At 37.1% G+C, this 20,051-nt stretch overlaps 1 protein-coding gene across 3 annotated transcripts in view; it reads right to left on the reverse strand.

Moving 5' to 3' along the window:
- The window catches only part of tou (bromodomain adjacent to zinc finger domain 2B toutatis), a 402,453-nt gene that overhangs the window by 284,964 nt on the left and 97,438 nt on the right, over window positions 1-20,051 (reverse strand). Inside the window, exon 2 of one of the 3 annotated variants that reach the window (XM_073956131.1) lies at window positions 18,165-18,801. The exons of the other annotated variants lie outside the window; for them this stretch is intronic. The gene's annotated coding sequence lies outside the window, so the exon portion shown is untranslated. The remainder of the gene's footprint in view (window positions 1-18,164; window positions 18,802-20,051) is intronic. 3 annotated transcript variants of the gene reach the window in all.

Genomic DNA, 20,051 nt, shown 5'->3' on the forward strand with positions numbered 1-20,051 from the left:
CCTTCCTGTTGCAATATTTTGTTTAACATAGACCTATCTTGCTTGAGCGTGGCTTTAATAACCAGTGCATTTCAGTCATGTGTGGAACTGCCGAGGTATAATTGAATGTATACGCCATCTCCACGCATATTAGACGGATACGGCTTAGCAAGACCTTTGCTACTGCCAAGCACTCCACGCTGTTTAAGGGCATTCAGCAGACTACCATCCGGTCAACTTTGAAATGTTGGATTATCAATTATATGTACTCGTATGTGTGGACGCCAGTCGTACGGGGTGTTCGCCAAGCACCCCCCATTGGGGAACTCTCCAGAACTGTTTAACCTGTAACTTTCCTTATTCCACCCCCTCCAGACGGCATTGAAATCGTTCCGTATGCGAATGATTGGCTATTTAATCAGTCTTATTACCTCTAGCCGAGAGAGAAATATGCAAATATACTCCCACTAAGCCTATGGCAATCCCCCGCAGCGGGTTCTCCAGATTGACCCGGAACAACACAACATCCATGTTCCGGCCAGCGGCTGCCACCTCAGTATACATATGTATGTTTATATTTGTATCGTTTTTCTGTGTTAAGTGCAGCATATCTCGGAATGCCTGCTCCAGATTCTTTTGGTCCGTGTAGGGACGGAAAAACCCAGGACATCTTCATCTTCATAAATATCCAATCTTCGGTGAGATGCAATATATGTCAGCAGTGGGTGCATCTAAGGAGTTGTTCTGCACTTATCCATGTGAAGGACCACGAAATGCAGTTGTGGATCGTACCCATCACGTCGATAATTATCTGTACTCCAGACTATAAGTCTAACACTAGCCCGCTTTTGGAAGGTCATAACCCATTGGTCTTGGGGGACGACTTTAATGCTCATCATGAGTTGTGGCATTCGGTCCTCTGAAACGCCCACAGCTCTACTTTTTGCACGGTCAACAAGGACGCAACTAACAGAATTAGCGGAGAGTGTCACAGTTCGCCAGACATAACCATAGTGTCACCTGGTCTGACAAACGACGCCACCTGGCAACACTTGTGTATCTTGGATCAGACCATCTCTATCCGCAGACCGCCCGATTTCATCACCTCGGAACGCCGCACTTTCGTCAATCATGGGAAAGCTAATTGGCAGAATTTCAGAGAGTTCACTAATCACCGCTTCATAGATCTAACGTTACGTTGACCGGTCCTAAGAGGTGCGCAAGTCATATCAGTTGACAGTTGGACGAACACCGCGATAGGGACAGGGGAAGAGAAGAGTACTACGTCGCATCAGATATCTTCATGCCAAGGATGAACCACCATGCGAATGTCATCAGGAACGCTAAATCATCGAAAGCGTTGGACCGTGATAGAATCTCCATGGTAATGCTGAATGAAACAGCTGGATGTGCCAGGAGTGGAGTATCTCATTAAAGTTCTCAACCTGTCGATAGCCACACTCATCGCTCCCGAAGTCTGGAAAATGGGTAAGAAGGTCGCGCTACTAAAGCCGGACAAGGAAGCTAGCAAAGGTGAATCGCCTATTTCGCTTATGTCGCCAGTACCAAAGACCCTTGAAGGACTAAGTATCTTCTCACATATTAGTCGAGGACTCCACTAAATTAGGTCCTGCCACGCTGTTTGAGGATTTCAAGCATGTGTGGACGTCAGTCGTACGTAGATTTCAGGAACAACAAGTCCAAGTCCGTTGGCAAAAAATCATTAAAAATTCACGATCGGCCGGTTAAAAATCTTTAAAAATTCACGTTTTTTGGTCGCTTAAAAACTTAAAAAATCCATGCTTTTTGGTCGGTTAAAAAATCTGTACAAATCTTCGACTTTTGGTCGGTTAAAAAACTTATAAAAATTCTCGATTTTTGGTCGTTTAAAAAAAGGGTCGCGTAAAAAATTTATAAATGTCCACGGTTTTGGTCGTTTGAAAAATTTGCCAAAATTCAGAATTTGTGGTCGGTTAAGAATTCTGTAGAAATCTACGGGTTTTGTTCAGTAAAAAACCTTTTAAAATCCACAGTTTGAAATAATTCTCTTTCGAGTTGAGCGTTTTGCTTGGTTAACGAACCTTTAGAAAGCGGTTAAAAAAACTTTAAAACCCACGCCATTTGGTAGGTCGAAAAATCTATAAAAAATCGTAATTTTTTGGTCGGTTAACAACTTTAAAAATCCACGCAAAAGTGCAAAAATCCACGAATTTTTTCGTTTAGAAAACAAAAAAACTAAGCTTTTGTTTCGTTTAAAAATCCACACTTTTTGGTCGGTTAAAAATTTGTACAATTTATTTTTAGATCAAAAATCCACTCTTTTTGGTCCTTAAAAAAAAGTGCGAAAATCCACGCTTCTTGGTCGGTTAAAGAACATATAAAAATCAAAGCTTTTTGGTAGTTTGAAAATTTGGTCGATTACATTTTTTTTGTCAGTTAAAAAATGTTTAAAAATTCACATTGCACGGTATAACAGCTTTAAAAATCCATGCTTGTTGGTTGGTTGAAAAAATCTAAAAAATCCACGGTTTTGATCAGTTAAAACATTTTTGAAAAGTGTACGATTATTGTTAAAACAAGTAAAAAAGTATCAGTCGACATTGCCGACAGAGATATACCCTCAGCCTGTGTGGATTGAAATACTTTTTTTCCAAAAAAAACTTACGTTCTTAGGGGGGTTTTCAAAACAATATGGATAGGACTAAAGCGCAAAAATTTGCGGGTATATCGATAGATAGGGCTTTTTTAAACTGAGTTTCGACAATATTTAGAGTACCATTTTAGCGAATATTTTCGAACTTTTGTGGGGGAGGTATCGGAAGGTCCACTCCTTCCTCCTATCCAAAGTGTGGAAGAACGCAGTATTCGGTTCGAGCTCTCCAGTCACTTTCGGGCTTTTTTCTCAAGAATTATGGACTTGCCCTTGCAAAAACTTTTACTGTCGAAATTGAGGCAGCGAATGCAAATCGCTTCAACAAAAATCAAAGTGATCCGAAAGTATGTCTTAAAGTGAATTTATGCAAAAATGTGTGTGGGAGGTACCCGACGGAGTGGACAAATATAGTCCATATTCGAACCTGACCTATACCGGGTAGATATATTAGGATGTGTAAAGTATGGACCATCAAGAGTTATCGTACGCACAATTTTTCCGAACATACTTAAACTAAGTTTGCACAAAATATTACGAAGGCCACATTTTGGACCAAAACGGCAGATCCGTTCGAGAGTTATCTTACGCTCCAACCACTACACACATCATAGGGGTTTTTGCACCTTTCAGGCTATTTTCTCAGGAAGTATGGACTTGCCCCTGATGAAACTTGTACCGTCGTATGGGGGGCAGTGAATATAAGTTGCTACAACAAAAATCAAAGCGATTCGAGAGCAGGCCTAAACTGAACTTTTCCGAAATTTTGTGTGGCAGGTACCCGAAGGAGTGGACCGATTGAGTCCATATTGAAACCTTATCTAAGTCTGGTAGAAATTTCACGATTTGCAAAGTACGGACCAAATCGGTTACTCCCTTCAAGAGTTATCGTGCGCAAAAATTTTCCGAACATGTTCGAACTTTTGTGGGGGAGGTACTTGAAGGAGTAGACCGATATGGCCCATCTTTGAACTTAAACTAAGTTTGGACTAAATATTACGATAGCCAAATTTTGGACCAAATCGGCTCATCCGTTTGAGAGTTATAGTGCGCACCAGCCAGCCAGACAGACGGACGGACATTGGTAAATCGACTCCAAATTGTCTGAAACACATTTCGTCCAAACATACTTGGGGTCTAAAACCATTCGATGAGGCACATTTTGCCCGTATGAAAGTGTATATGGCGAAAAACAAAAATGTTTTACAATCGATGAATCCGAGTTTCACCCATTCAGAATTCGCGAACTGTTAACATATTCTATAAAGTATGACTACAATTCTTTAAAATGAAGTGTTTTAGGAGGAATCCCATAAGGTCGACCATTAAAATTAATTTACGTGGAAGCTGTGTTGGCATCAATGTAGAAAAATAGGTAAAAATGGGTTGAAGCCAACAAGTTTTTTTATGCTCCCTTCCGATTTTAGGCTTAACCTTACATTTTATAGACATATGCCCAAAGAAAGACTCAAAGAATACTTCATGGGCAATATGATACTAGTGTATCATTTTTCGATATATCCACTGCATCCACCTAAAATTGATGTTGACATTTTGAAGCCGGAATTTCGGGGTTTTTTGAATTGTTTTAATAATTCGGACGCGCAACAAGATAATATTCAAAACTCACATTAGGATTATAAAACTCGTGATTCTACGTCGTTTAATGCATATCTCATGAGTGTGCTCCTTACAGCATCCTAGTAATTGGAGTCTAAAATCCAATATTTGATTTGTGATTTTTTTTAAAAAACTTATTTTTAGCGTTTAAAATTTACAAGTGTCATTCATTTTCCTTTGTACCCCCCGTGAATTTAGTTTTTTTACGCGACGGATCTAATGAGCCCATCCGCGATCGAATCCATCCACTAAAACCTCGGATATAGATACCCTGAAAATAGGAAAATCAGCAAAAATTTATTTTGACAAATCCGCGTACCAAACCGCGATTTTCTTTAAATTTTTTTACGTAAATGGAATCCTTTATACGCGATTACAATATTTGCGAAAACGCGTGTCGTAAATTACAGAGATTCGCGAGTAATATAGGATTTTTACCAAAAATAGAAAGTGGAGGCACATCCGCGGTTCTTGAAGAATCTGATTGAAATATGTGTAGATAAACATATTTTTGATGCGTGCTACTGAAACCGGATGCGCATCAAAATCGTATGCAAATTGCGCGATTTTTACCAACTTTAAGGTTTTTTGCAGTGTATGATGCAACCGGTGGCACACAATGGCCCCTGAGTGAAACATCGAAATATGCATAAATTTTGACAGAGATTGATTCGCTGTATCCAAAAACGGATGCGCATCAACCGACTTTAACTAATTCGCGAATAACAGGATTTTTAATTATAATATTAATTGAATGATTGTAATTTCAATATTACTCTTAATTTCCTACCCTTATAAGTTATCACAGTGATCAGTTAAACTCTCGCGATGGTAAACCATATGTTTTGATGAAGTTTTAACTGTATACATTCATTATTCTATGGGATTTTAGCAAAATAGTTGGAGAACTCCCAAATATTTTTTTCTAATTTTTAGAATCAAACCAAAAAAATATTTGCAACAATATTTTCCAACAATAAGTTTTTCTCTTTTGTTGTTGCTATAATATGCAATTTATGTACCCAATCTCTATAAATTTGGTATCATATTTTTCTACGCATTGTCTAGATTCCGCATATATTCTTTAATTTATTTTTTGAGGGTTTGTACGGATTCTGGGACAGGATAATTTGGATTTACTTCAAAATTTTTTATTATTTGTTGACTTTCCGCGAAAATAATAATAAATTTAATAACTATTTAAACATCTACGAATAGATATGGACTGCTGTTAACGATTTATGCATACATTGTCTCATAACAACAAAAGAGATATTTTAAAATATTTTTTCTTTATATGAGAATAAAAACCGCTATAACTTTGGCGCGCATTGGCCAATTTCGTGAACGCGAGCAGATTTGAAACCGGATTTTTTTCCTTTACCTCTGTACCAAAAATCGTAGATGTGCTCGTAAAAAAATTTTTTAATTTTTTTCAAATGGAATTGTAAAGGAATTTTGTTATTCGCCATATACCCTTTCTAGCCTAAAGGCTGAGGGTATAATGACCAGTTAACAAATTGTTTAAACTCCATGCCTTTTGTCGTTTAAAAATATCCATTCTTATTGTTCTAAAGGTCGGTTAAAAATCGTTAAAAATTCCCACCTTAAGATTTTACACATCCATCCCTGCAATGTACTATGTGGCGAATGCGTGCGTGAGTAAGGTTATGTGCGCTTCGAGTTTGCATTGCAAGTTAGTGTCGCCAAATACTTTGAATTTCCCCTTGTTTTTCGCCAGCAATATTTCGTATTTTCTTCGCATAGTAATTGTAAAGTTGTCGGCATCGACGCTGACGTTGTAGTCGTCGACGTCGTCGTTGTGGCAGTGATACGTTTATGCAACGCAATATAAACGTGCCACCACCACCACCGTCATCACCACCTTATTGTTCGTGCAGTAACGGATGAAGAATAGATGACTGGGGCCAGTCGTCAATTTGGCCGATTGCTTGGCTGGCTGGCTTGCTTGCCCGGCTAAATGGTGGGATGAAAGGAAGTTGGACTGGCTAAAACATAGGAAGGCAAGCAGGTCGACCAAGCAGCTATTATCAAGTATGAAGGGGTGACGACTGTGTTTAGTGTTGTTTAGCTGTATTTATTTCATTTTCTTTTTTTTTGCGTTATTATTAAACAGAAAAGCCAAAGAGAAAAATAACAACAATTCGGTAATTTATTACGGTAACAATAAAAACAACAACAAAAACAAGGTTGGCTAGAGATGGTGGGGGGAAACTTAAAAATAAAAACAATAAAATAAATGAAGTAGAAGTGTTTTTTTTTCCTATAAGAGAGCCAGTCAGGTAGCTAATAGATGGCTTGTAAAGTCGCACAATTTTTTGAAAATACGGGCACAATCAAAAACAAAGAAACTTTTTTTACATCAACTATGCATACATACATACATATCTACTTATGACAGCAGTCTGTCCATATCACCCATCTGTTACAGACATGGTTACAAATGTGTGTATGTATGTAATTAAATTGCTCATACATAGGTTTCATGTTGAGTGATTGTATGTAACCCCCCTCTGTAACAATAATTTCTGTATGAGTTTTATACAAATTCAAATGACATATGGCTGCTAAACATGAAAATATGAAGTTGCCATTGATAGTCTGTCTGTCTCAAAGAAGCATTACGCATTAAATTAAAAATTATTATGTATTGTTGGATTTTTGTAAAAATTGTTTTCAATTTGTATTGCATAATTTTAAATACTATTCAAAGGTGTTATTAAAAATATTATATCTGAGGATCTTACATTCAATAATAATATTTATAGAAAACCAAATAAAAAATAAGCCGGATATATGTATATGTATGGCTGCCCAAAAAAAAAAAAAAAAAAAAAAAAAAAACAAATAAAAGGAATGGTGGACCTAAATACCCAAGTAAAAGATGCCTAAATTTAAAAATTCAAAACCCGTGGTGCCACCTGAGGAGCTGCCTTTAACAACCTTCAAAGGTAGTAAACTAACATGTCCGCGCTTTCTCCATAAGAACGTTAAAAAATTGGGCTAGGCCTTGGCCTAGGTAACCCACCATTCCAAAAAGCAACATACTATGAAAAACAAAGAAAAAGAAACACAAACCCCCTAAAGCTGGAGACCTCCGCAAAAGTCTTAAGGACCATGATCTGAGAAACTGCACCTAGAATGTTCACACTAATTATAAAGAAAGTGCAATTAACGCATTGGCAGATGAACTTAAAAAATACACTACGGATATTACTGCCACACAGGAAATTCGATGGATTGAGAATGGCGTCACAACAACACCTAAAAGTGACGCACTGTATTACATGCCATGACATAAAGCATGAGGTTGGTTGCGTATTTGTAGGTGGTCAGAGGTTAAAACATCAGGTCTCCCACTTCACCCCTATGCATGAAAGACTTGCTACAATGCAGTTAAAGCTACATTTTTCAACATCAGCTTCATTAACGCACATGCTCCCACAGAAGATAGGGACGAACAGACCAAAGATATTTTTATGGTCGTTGTCCTGACCATGACATTTTTAATGCCATAATTATGAAGTTTAATATGTTTGGCCCAACAGTCAGGAAATTCAGTCTCCACAGTGAAACATCTGAGGCTTTGGATCCAAAAGATTTGGATCCAAACATAATTTGTTTGGGTCCAAACAAATATATGTTTGCAACATTTTGTAACATATCTCAATTTTATATGTTTGGGTACCAACATATTTTTTATGTTAGAACATATTTTTCTAGGCGGAGAGAGGATGTTTGTCAAAAAAAGTGACAACAGAGCTCTCGCGGCTGCGGAATGCCGGTTTATAATAAAGAGCTGTGTGAATGGTATAATAGGAGACGCAGAAGTTTTGTGATGTGTATGCGTAAAGCACGTGTGTTTCGTGCTTTTTTGTCGTAAACCAACGTAGCAAGCGAAGAAGAAAAGAAAAACAAAATTGTATTAATTATGTTGGTATTTTTTCTTCATTGTTCTAGAGACGATCATTGAGCAAAGACGGTAAAGTGAGTGAATAAATCAGTGTTTTGTCTTTTCTTAAAGAAATTGTAAATTAAATGCCTTTTTAGTAAATTAAATGCCCAATACATTTTATAATTAATCAAAAAGGTGAATGGAAATATTTTATTGGACAAGGAACAAGTAAAAAAGTATCAGTCGGCTTTGCCGACAGAGATATACCCTCAGCCTGTGTATATTGAAACAATTTTTTCCCAAAATACGTATCGTCGGTGTCATGCTTAAGTGCTCCATACGCCATTTGCCTGATTCGAGAAAAACTCAAGTTAATGTTTAAGGCCATATAGGATAAAAATGGTGCAATAATCCAATACTTTAAGAGCTCCGTTCTACTTAACTAAACTCATAGAATATATCAGTAGTTTATTTTAGTCAGATATTTGTGATAGTCTAGAAGTTATGGTCAATTTTTATACTTGCAAAAAGTTGCTGAATTGTTCCATGGAATCTTTTTTTCATGTTTTTTGGCCGTTTGTGTCACATGGAACACGTTTTGTCACATTTCAACCAAAATACGAGAAAATTAATAAAATCATTTAAAAAAAAAAAAAAAAAAAAAATGATCTTCGCCCTAACAGGCAAAATTTCAAAAATAAAAAATAGGCTGAGCCCGGCTGGGATTTGAACCCACGTCCTTGAAAACATATCAAAAAAATGTTGTCACGGCGTGTTAGCGTTCAAAGCCAAAACTCATAACTTCAAAGGCATCGCAAAAAACGGTTGTCGTGAAGAAAATACATTTCAACGGCCAAATATCCGTTAATGTATAAAAACACATTTGCTTTTGAAAAACGATAAGTTCTAGGACAGAGAAGCCATTACATAGTCGATACGTCCGAAGATTTGCTTTATTTACCACCAATGAAACCAGGTAACGTAATTTGGTGACTATGTGGGTTCGAGTCCATGGCTTTCCTTTTTCACTTGCAAATAATTTCAGATCATTAAGCTTAACTCTAAACGAGAAAATTAATAAAATCATTAAAACAAAATACTTTTTATCAATCGTGTTCCACCTCCCTTATAAGAAGTGCTACTGTGGAGTTTAAAAATCAGGACTTTAAATGAAATATTGATTTTTCTCATATTAATACAATAAGGACGATTATTATAGGTTTCCTTAACATTTATTTAAGGGATTGACTCCACTTATCACTATTTTTCTGTGGTAAAAATTTCGATCGGACAAAACGGATAGATATCTTGCATTTCTAATGTAACATAAAACATTTAAACGCATTTTTTATATAATACCATTTTTGTAGTCGGTGTCCACACTAGCTTCAAGTCGAATGGACGTTTTTGCGTATATTTTTGTGGACTTACATCAAAATTTTGTCTTTAAACTTGGGATTTATGTTTAATCGATAGATACATTTTCGTTTTCATATAACAATACAATATTCAAAACTATTTGGATTTAGAAACTATTATTCTTCAGTTTTTAAACCAAGTCCTTTAAAACAATTTGTTCCATACGCCACATTATTCGTAACTTGGCAAAAAGGGGGAAATTTTTTGTTCCAAACGCCATCATTTTTGGTGCGAAACAATTCGTTTTTGTCTCTTTTTGTTCCATACGCCAAACGACATGGATATGGACCTAAAAATTTCAAAGTTGTTTTGTTCCATACGCCAGGCTTTATGGATATGGAACAAAACGACAAGATTTTTTGGGTCACAGAGCGGATATGGAACATACTGGCATCTGAATATCTCAGAAACTATAAGAGAAAGAGAAAAACCGACCAAAAAATCTGAAAGAGCATGGTTCAGAACCTTGTAAGGTACCTTTATCTCAAAATGTCAAAAATGGCGTATGGAACACTTAAGCATGACACCGACGGTATGTATTTAGGGGGTTTTAAAAATTTTGGGCATTTGAACCGACAAAAATGTTGATTAGGATTAAAGATCAAAAGTATTGTGGAGGAGATACTACAAGGAATGGATAGACATTGACCGTTATGGAAGTGAATCTCCAGCCACAACATATGGTGCCATAGGGGGTTTTTACACTCTTCGGGCTGTTTGCACAAGAAGTATAGACTTGCCCCTAAAAAACTTTTACCATCGTAATTGAGGCAGCGAATGCAAGTTGCTTCAACAAAAATCAAAGTGATTCGATAGCAGGTCTTAAAGTGAACTTATCCGAATTTGAACCTGATCTATATCTAGTAAATATATTAGGATGTGTAAAGTATAGACCAATTCGGCCACTCCCTTCAAGAGTTACCGTACGAACAATTTTTCCGAACATTTTTGAACTTTTGTGGGGGAGGTACCTGAAGGAGTGGACCGATATGGCTTATCTTCAAACTTAAACTATGTTTTGACAAAATATTACTAAGGCCATATTTTAGACCGAATCGGCAGATCCGTTCGAGAGTTATCTTGTGCTCCAACCACCTCACAGGGTGTCATAGGGGTTTTTTGCAACTTGCATGCTATTTTCTCAGGAAGTATGGACTTGCCCCTGATGAAACTAGTACCGTCGTATGGAGGGCAGTGAATACAAGTTGCTGAAACAAACATCAAAGCGATTCGAGAGATGGCCCTAAACTGAACTTTTCCGAAATTTAGTGTGGGAGGTACCCGAAGGAGTGGACCTATTGAGACCATATTGAAACCTCATATTACTCTGGTAGAAAGTTTACGCTATACAAAGTATGGACCAAATTGGTCACTCCCTTCAAGAGTTATCGTGCGCACAAACTTTCCAAACATTTTCGAACTTTTGTGGGGGAGGTACCGGAAGTAGTGGACCGATGTTGCTCATCTTCGAACTTAAACTAAGTTTGGGCAAAATATTTGAACCGAATCGGTTCATCCGTTCGAGAGTTACCGTGCGCTCCAGCCAGCAGGACAGACAGACGGACGGACGGACATGGCTAGATCGACTCAAAATTGTCTGAAACACATTTCGTCCAAACATACTTGGGGTCTAAAACCATTATTTCGATGAGACACATTTTCATCGTATCAAAGTGTATATACCCTCCTTAGCCTTAGGCTGAGGGTCGCATTTAAATCGCATTTAATACCCTAGACAGACGGCAGCGTTAATTTGCATTAACTGTCTTAATTCAAATTAATTCGTGCATTATCCACATTCTTAATGCACAAAATCAAAGGAAATTTAAACTGAATTTAGGTATTTCAATATGGCAATGCTGTAAAAGAGAGCCCATATTCATGTAGGAGAGAGAGCATATTCATGCTCTAAGACACAATTTGCATTGAAAATCAATTGTCTTTTGTCAAATTTCCATGTTTAAGAAATAAAAAAGGAAAACAAATCAGAAATTTTCGCGTTTCTTTCAAATAAGTAGTGGTCTTTCTCGAATAGATTAGCAGCTAATCGTTTTCCGCGCCTTCTATCAAATCTATTTTTAAAATTTTTATTTTCACAAGCATTTCATTACCCACCATACCAATTCTATCGAAAATAATATCTTCTTCAAATGTTTCTTAAAGTTATGAGACATTTTTTAATATTAAAAGGACTCAAAACTATCGCGAATAAATTTAATTTATTTTTGCATTATCGTGGTGAAAAGGTCAATAGTAGAAAGTATATTTGTTTCGCATATTTTGGCGAACTTTTGTAAAACTTTATGAAATGGTCTGCTGTGTACAAACTAAAAACACAAACAGCTGTTTCATAAATGCAGAAACTATCTGTCTGTCAGGGTAAAAAGTTAATTCAAATTAAGGAATTTTTAATGCAAATTAACTCTGCCGTGTGGGTGACGTAGGGGATGGAAGATACCAAGGAACGGTCCTGACCGGTTTTAACATGGCAAAGCCCAGGATTTATCTTGGTCCCTCTTTCATCCCAAGTGGACACTGACCTCCCCGTGGTGTCACCTGGGGAACTGCCTTTAACACCCGTTAAAGGTAGTGAGCTAACATGTGCCGCGCGTTCACCCATAAGAACGTTAAAAACTTGGGTTTGGGCGTCGGGTTAGTAACCCTCCCCTAGAAAAAACAGCCTACTATGAAAAAACGAAAGAAAAGAAAAACAAACCCCTCTAAAGTTGACGAACCCCGCAAACGTTTTAAGGACCATGATCTGCGAATCTGCACCTGGAATGTTCGCACTCTTTATAGAGAAGGTGCAGTCTTCGCATTGGCAGACGTACTTGAAAAGTACAAGACCGATATTACTGCCATACAGGAAATACGATGGATTGGGAAAGGCGTCACAACAACACCTAAAGGTGACGCACTGTATTATAGCTGCCATGACGTAAAGCATGAGTTTGGTTGTGGATTCGTAGTTAGTCGGAGACTAAAACATCTTGTATCCAGCTTCACTCCAGTGAATGAAAGACTTGCTGCAATTCGAATAAAAGCTAAATTCTTCAACATCAGCTTTATTTGCGCTCATGCTCCCACTGAAGAAAAGGATGAACAGACCAAAGATATATTTTACGAGCGCTTAGAAGAAACATATGACAGTTGCCCTGCCCATGACATTAAAATCATTCTAGGCGATTTTAATGCCAAAATTGGAAAGGAGAATATCTTTGGCCCAACAGTCGGGAAATTCAGTCTCCACAGTGAAACATCTGACAATGGTATGAGACTGATAGACTTTGCAGCTGCAAAAAACATGGTAGTTAGCAGTACCAGATTTAATCATCTCGATATTCATAAGGGCACCTGGCTGTCTCCAGATCAGAAAACAAGAAACCAAATTGATCATGTTGTGATAGATGGAAGACATTCATCGAGCGTGTTGGATGTACGATCGTTCCGAGGCGCAAACATTGATTCGGACCACTACCTTGTTGCAGCAAAGGTACGCACCCGCTTAAACGTAGCAAACAAAGTACGAACAGACACAACACGAAAGTTAGACATCGGTAAGCTGCAATCACAACAGATAGCCACAGCATATTCCACTCAACTAGCCCAATTGCTTAATCAAAGCCCTCCTCATCCCGATAACATATCAGCGCAATGGCAAAGCATTGCCCACTCCATGCAAACAGCCGCAAAATCCATACTTGGATACCAGAGACCTCCACCAAGGAATCCATGGTATGATGAGGAGTGTCGTGCTGCCACCGAAGAGAAAAATGCGGCATATAAGGCTACTTTACAATCCGTAGCAACGCGTAGCGCACGAGAGAGATACAGGGAGAAAAGGAGAGAGGAGAAACGTCTTTTCCGCAGGAAAAAGAGAGAGATGGAAAAGCGGGAGTGTGAAAAAATCGAGATGTACAGGAGCCAGAATGAAGTCCGAAAATTCTACCAAAGAGTCAAGCATCAAACTGATGGCTTTGGTACAGGCACATCCTCCTGTAGAGACCAGCAAGGTAATTTGGTAACTGATACAGATAGTGTACTCAGGATATGGAAAGAACATTTTTCAAATCTGTTGGTATCCAATAGCAGCGAAGACGACGAAGATACCACAGTCCCAATCCCAGAAGATGGTATTGAATGTATACCGCCCAGCCAAGATGAGGTAAAGACAGCAATAAATCGGCTGAAGAATAATAAGGCAGCAGGGGCCGATGGCTTACCAGCCGAGCTGTTCAAAACCGGAGGCGACACGCTGATAAGGTGTATTCATCAGCTAGTTAGCACCATCTGGCAGGAAGAACGAGTACCCGACGATTGGAACCTGAGTATCCTGTGCCCCGTCCACAAGAAGGGAGATAAGACTGTATGCTCTAACTATAGGGGCATAAGTCTACTCCCTATTGCCTACAAGATCGTGTCAGGGATATTGTGCGAACGACTAAAGCCAATGGTCAACGAGATTATTGGACCATACCAATGCGGCTTTAGACCTGGCAAGTCCACCATTGACCAGATATTTACCCTGCGGCAAATCCTGGAGAAGACCCAAGAGATGCAGATCGACACCTACCACCTTTTTGTCGATTATAAAGCAGCCTTCGACAGTCCGCTGCGCTCAAAGGTATTCCAAGCCATGTCTGAATTTGGTATTCCCGCAAAGCTCATCCGGCTTTGTAAAATGACTTTAACTGACACGATGTCCTCAGTTAAAATAGGAAAGAACCTCTCCGAAGAGTTTGGTACCAAAAGAGGTTTCAGACAAGGAGACAGCCTTTCGTGTGACCTCTTCAACATCCTGCTAGAAAAGGTTATACGAGAGGCAGACGTCAAAAGAAGTGGCACAATCTACACCAATAGTCACATGTTACTTGCTTATGCTGATGATATAGACATCATGGGTCGATCAGTAAAAGAAGTAACTGATACCTTTATAAAAGTCGAAGGAGAATCTGCTAAAGTGGGTCTGGCGGTAAACGGTGAGAAGACCAAGTTGATGGTGTCGACGCGCAATGCGTCCATTGAGCTCGGACCGACTGTGGAAGTTGGTTCCTATAATATTGAGGTAGTAAAAGACTTCGTCTACCTCGGCACCTCCGTCAACACAACAAACGACATCAGTTGTGAAATAAAAAGAAGAATTGTATTGGCCAACAGATGCTACTTTGGATTAAGTAAGCAGTTTAAAAACAAAGCCACATCTCGTCAAACAAAAATAACGCTCTACAAAACACTGATACTACCCGTGCTGATGTATGGCTCCGAAGCCTGGGTACTTGCGCAAGCAGACATGGCAGTGCTTGGTGTGTTTGAGAGAAAAATTCTTCGAAAGATCTATGGACCAATCTGCGTTGACGGTGAATATCGACGTCGCATGAACCACGAGCTGTATCTGCTATACAACGACATGAATATTGTTAAACGTATCGAGATGCAGCGATTGCGTTGGCTAGGCCATATCAAAAGAATGAGCGATGATGAACCCGCTAAAAAGGCGTATGAATACATGCCACATGGCGGTGCACGCAGAATTGGCAGGCCAAGGAATAGATGGCGCAAACAAGTGGATGATGAGATGACAAGGCGCGGTATTCCAGTGTGCAAAGCAACAAATAGAGAGGAATGGAGATCTCTTCTTAGTTCGGCCTATAGAACAAATGTTCTGTAATGGGCCAGCTAAGTAAGTAAGTAACTCTGCCGTCTGTCTAGGGTATAATATTGGTATTACATCAATACATTTTTCATATAAATACAAACATACATATGTATATTTGAAATATGAATGTACCTATTTATTACAATATATAATCATTTGATTCCAGACGCCGATTTCCCGCCGATGATTTCAACTTTGAGGAAAATGTGTTTTATTTCACAACTAAGGACAAACGTTTAAAGATGTTTCTATAAAATTTTTTCTTTTTAAAAATTTAAAATAAATTACAGTATTTTTTGCTTACCTGCACATTCAATAATTGCAAGACTTCTTTTGCAGAAATGTCCAAAATGCAGAAAGCTTAAAATCACTTACTTGCCCAATAAAGCATATGGTAATATTCAAAAAAGTTTTTCAATCGTTGAAGTTGAGGTTCACCATTTAATAAGTCACGAACTGTTAATATATTTTATAAAAAATAAATATTTTTATATTAATTGAAGTGTTTTAGCCACGATCTATATGGACTATATGGTCTATATGGACAAATAATTTTCGTGGAAGCTGCGATGGTGGTAACAATAAAAATGGGAAAAATGTGTTGAAGTAAACAAGTTTTTTTGTGTTCTTTCTTGATTTCTGGCCAAACCACGCAAAATTCGAACCTGTGCTCAAAAAAAGAACTAAACAATACCCCTTGGGCAACATGGTTCTAGTGTACGACTTTTGGATATATACACTGCATCCCCCTAAAATCGATGCTGACATATTGAAGTTTTGGTTGCAGTGTTTTTCGAATTTTTCTTATAATTAGAGGGTGCCCTAGATAATAATCCAAACTAGTTTATAGGATTGTAGAACTCGCGATTCCACGTCGTTCGATGTATATCTCATGAGTGTGCTCCGTACAGCTAGCTTCCTAGTAATAGGAGTCCAAATGCGAAAATTTGGTGAGTAAATTTTCTGAAAAAAACCTATTTTTTGGCTTTAAAATTTACAACTGTCGTACAGGCACCCCTGAACCCCGCGTGATTTTAGTTTTTTTACGTGCCGGATCTAATGAGCTCTTCCGTGGTCGAATCCATCTACTAAAACGCCGGATATAGATACCTTGAAAGTAGGAAAATCTGCAAAAATATATTTTGACAATTCCGCGAATTGAACCGCGATTTTCTTTGATTATTTTTGCATAATTGTAATCCTTTATACGCGATTATAATATTTGCCAAAAAGGTGTGTCACAAATTACAAAGATTCGGGAGTAATATCCCTATTTATCCCAAAATAGAATGCGGTGGCACATCCGCAGTTCTTGACGAATCTGTCTAAAATAATTTATATTGACGTATTTTTAATAGGCGGCCATTGAAATCGGATGCACATCGATATGCACATCGCGTAATTTTTGCCCACTTGAAGTTTTTTTGAATAGTAAGATGCAACTGATGGCACACTTTGGCCGCTGAATGAAACATGAGAAAATCCATGCATATTGATAGACATGGACTCCCTGTATCCGAAAAGCACATGCACCTCAATCGATTTAAACCAATTCGCGAATTATACGGTTTCTAACTTCTATGTTTTTTCTTTGATTGTAATTTCAATATTACTCTCTACTTCTTATTTCTATTGCTTATCACAGAAAGCAAATATACTTTCACGATGACTAATTACTTTTCTCGTAGAAGTTTAAGCAAAATACTTCAGGATTTGGATCGAAATTTAGGGAAATAATAGAATAACTCCCAACATTTATTTTTCAAATTTTTCGTATTTAACCAAAAATATATTTTTGAAATAATTTCCAACAATAAGTTTCCGTTCTTTGGTGTTGCTGTAATATGCAAGTTATAAACGCGATCTTTATAATTTTGGTCTCACATTTTTCTACGCGTTGTCTAGATTCTGTACGTATTTTTAAATTATTTTTTTAGAGATTTTTTGGACTCTGATTTAGAATGAATAAAATTTATTCCAAGATTTCTTCAATATATTTTGATTTTCCGCGAAAATAAAAATAAATTTAGCAACTATTTTAGCATCTACGGATAGATATCAAATGCTGCTAACGATTCATATATACATGTTCTTATTACAACACAATAGGAACTTTTAAATATTTTTTCTTTACAAGAGAGTAAAACCGCATATAACTTTTGAGTGCAGCATCAAATTTTGAGAACGCGAACAGATTTGAAACCACGATTTTTTTCGTAACCCATGTACCAAAAATCGCGGATGTGCTCGCCAAAAAAGTTTTTAATTTTTTTTCTATGTAATTGTAAAGGAAATTTGAAATTTACCATATATCTTTAATATTGCTTACGTGCCTATGATGTGCAGCCATAAGCAATAATAAAGTGAGAGTCATTTCATGTTCGGGAGAGAAAACGTTATATTTTTTACTTTGAATTATCTTTTCTTGTGCTGTCTTTGTTTTGCACACTTCTTTTCAATACAAAATCAGAGTGGTTCAATTTTGTACTTGTTTTGAGTTCGCAAACAATTCTCAATTTTTTTTTTCTTGTGCATCTATAGACAAATTCTACAACAAATTTAAAATAAAATCACCAAAATGTTGATGCAGTTATGCCCAAAATGCAGCTATTGAAAGTGCAGTAAAACATAATATATTGAAAGGAATCTAGAGAATAGTTGCCTAAAAATTATGGAACAAATTGAATACTCTACCAGCTGACGGAAAAAATTTGATTTTTTTTTAAATTATATTTTCTAAGTAGCCGGCTTTCGGCCGGGGATTTAAGACTTTCTCCTATGGACAGGAGCCAATTTAGGGCACGAAAACCCCAACACACCAACAACAACCAGCACTCAAAATTTCAAGCTTTCGTCTAAGCTCTTTTATATATAAAGATAATAATTGCAATAATAATAGTGTTCGGTAGTAAGAAAATCATTACCTTTTTAATTAATTTTTTTTTTTTAAATTACGGATTTCGGTTCACCAATAAATGTTGATGTTGATCCTCTTGGTATGAGTTGTACTCCAACTGATTGGTTTAAAATTCACTTGATGATTATTTTGTTTTATTTATTTTTGTAATGACATTGTATTATTTCTAATATTTTTTTTCACTATTAGTATTTGAAAATTTTGTGAATACTATTTTTTTTTATATATTAGTGCAGTAATTAAATTAATTTGACACGATTTAACACATTTTCTACATTTATTGGGATTTATATTATATCATTAAAAGCGATGTTGATATTTTTGCGATTTCTTAAAAATTGTTTGTGGTTTTTCATTTTGTCCATATATTTCATTCTTTATTATTCACTTAAATATTACATTGTTATTATTTCACTTCACAAATTTTGCTATTCCAGGAATACAGTTTTCACTTTTTTTCAATTTTGTTCTCGTTTTGTTTGGTGATGAACTTTTTATCAATAATATTTACTTAATTTATTTGCCAACTTTTTTTTTTTTTTTGTTCACTGTTTACCAATTTCACCTTTAAATTTGTTGTAATTTATTTATATATGTAGATAGAATCGTTTGTTAACGTTTTAAATATTTTTCTGCTTGAAATACTAAAATGGTGAAAAAAATTAACAAAATAAATATTTTTAATTCGATTTTACACTGAGTGAGGAGACGGACATATTTTATGGTTATTTTGATAGAAATGACATGCAAATGGTTGACACCACTGCCGCTGTTATATTTTGATAGTCCGTCCTTATGCCAACCATACACACAAACATTCATAATAGTTGTTGTTGCTGCGAACATATACTTTTTTCCACCGTTTTATATTTGTCATCCAACCTCTCTCACTCCCTGAAACAAGGCAGAAATCATTCAGAGTTTGAATATTTTTTTATGTTTTTTTGTTTGAATTGCTTCATTTGAATTCGATTGAACGAATTGAAAATGGTTATGAAAAGCAATTGGTAGGTGGATCAATGGATGATGATTGTGATTTATAGAGAGGATTATTATACCCTCAGCCTTTAGGCTATGAAGGGTATATACACTTTCATACGGGCAAAATGTGCCTCATCGAAATAATGGTTTTAGACCCCAAGTATGTTTGGACGAAATGTGTTTCAGACAATTTGGAGTCGATTGAGCAATGTCCGTCCGTCTGTCTGTCTGTCTGTCTGTCTGGCTGGCTGGAGCGCACGATAACTCTCGAACGGATGAACCGATTCGGTTCAAATTTTGGCTTTCGTAATATTTTGCCCAAACTTAGTTTAAGTTCGAAGATGAGCTATATCGGTCCACTCCTTCCGGTACCTCCCCCACAAAAGTTCGAAAATGTTCGGAAAATTTGTGCGCACGATAACTCTTGAAGGGAGTAACCGATTTGGTCCATACTTTGCCCATCGTGGAGCGTGTACCAGACTTAGATCAGGTTTTAATATGGACTCAATCGGTCCACTCCGTCGGGTACCTCCCACACAAAAATTTGGAAAAGTTCAGTTTAGGACCATCTCTCGAATCGCTTTGATTTTTGCTTTAGCTACTTGTATTCACTGCCCTCTATACGACGGTAAAAGTTTCATCAGGGGCAAGTCCATACTTCCTGAGAAAATAGCCTGAAAGTTGCAAAAAACCCCTATGACACCGTGTGAGGAGGTTGGAGGGCAAAAAAACTCTCGAACGGATCTGCCGATTCGGTCCAAAGTTTGGCCTTAGTAATATTTTGTCCAAACATAGTCTAAGTTCGAATATAAGCCATATCGGTCCACTCCTTCAGGTACCTCCCCCACAAAAGTTCAAAAATGTTCGGAAAAATTGTGCGTATGATAACTCTTGAAGAGAGTGACCGAATTGG

This window comes from Musca autumnalis, unplaced genomic scaffold, assembly GCF_047663935.1.
Source record: "Musca autumnalis isolate F117 unplaced genomic scaffold, ASM4766393v1 scaffold_5, whole genome shotgun sequence".
Taxonomy (NCBI): Eukaryota; Metazoa; Arthropoda; class Insecta; order Diptera; family Muscidae; genus Musca; species Musca autumnalis.